The sequence below is a fragment of the Propithecus coquereli genome, unplaced genomic scaffold (genome assembly GCF_000956105.1).
Source record: "Propithecus coquereli isolate 6110/MARCELLA unplaced genomic scaffold, Pcoq_1.0 Scaffold274, whole genome shotgun sequence".
NCBI classification, from domain to species: Eukaryota; Metazoa; Chordata; class Mammalia; order Primates; family Indriidae; genus Propithecus; species Propithecus coquereli.
In genome coordinates this window covers 1,360,502-1,361,788 of record NW_012148330.1, presented here as the reverse complement: position 1 = coordinate 1,361,788, position 1,287 = coordinate 1,360,502, and positions in this window count along the sequence as shown.

Sequence of the window (1,287 nt, the reverse complement as noted above, 5' to 3'; positions counted from 1 at the left end):
TTATTTTTCTAGTTCTTTGAGGAGTGACATTACGTTGTTAATTTATAATCTTTCTATCCTTTTGATGTGGGGATTTAACACTATAAACTTTCCTTTCATAGCCGCCTTTTCTTTATTCCAAAGGTTTTGTTATGTTGTGTCTCTATTTTACTTTTTTTCAAATTGTTTTTGTCTTAATTTTGTCATTGACCAAAAGGTCATTCAGGGGCATATTGTTTTTTCTTTTTTTTATTTCAGCATATTATGGGGGTATAGATGTTTAGGTTACGTATGTTGCCCTTATCCCCCCTCTCCCCCCCAAGTCCGAGTTTCAAATATGTCCATCCTTCGGGTGGTGTGCATTGCACTCTTTGTGTATGCAAATACTCATCCCGTCCTCCCTCCTTCCCACTCCCTCCTCCCCCCTGCCCAACATCCAATAGATGTTATTCTTATATGTGCATTTACGTGTTGATCAGTTAATATCAATTTGATGGTGAGTACATGTGGTGCTATATTGTTTAATTTCCATATCTTTGTATAGTTTTTGGAATTCCTCTTGGTATTGATTTCTAATTTTATTTCACTGTGATCTGAGAAGATACATGATATGATTTTAATCTTCTTAATTTATTGAGCCATGTTTTGTGGCTTAATATATGGTTTATTTTGAAAAATGTTCCATGCGCTGATGAAAAGAATGCGTATTCTATGATTGTTGGGTGGAATAGTCATAAATATCTATTAGGTCCAATTGGTCTGGAATCCAGTTTAAATCCAGTGTTTCTTTGTTGATTTTCTGCCTCAGTGATTTATCTAGTGCTGACAGTGGGGTATCAAAGGCTTCCACTATTATTGTATTGTTTTCTCTTTTCCTAGGTCAAGTAGTATTTGTTTTATGAATCTGCTTGTTCTGGTGTTTTTGTGCATATATATTTAGGATTGTTACATCATCTTGTTGAATTGATCTCTTTATTATTATATAATAACCTACTTTGTTTTTTTGTACTGTTATTGATTTAAACTCAGTTTTATCTGATATCAGTATAGCTACTCCTGCTCACTTTTGGTGTCCGTTTGCTTCAAATACCTGTTGTCTACCTGTTTACCTTAAGTCTATAAATGTGATTACTAGTTAGGTGGCTAAGCAGCATAGGGTTAAGTTTTTGTAATTAATCCATTCTGCCAATCTGTATTTTTTAAGTGGAGCATTTATTTATGTTCTAGGTTAATATTGATATATAAGCTTTTGTCCCTGTCATAATGTTAATTATTTCCTAGTTGCTTTGTAGTCTCAATAGTGTTCTT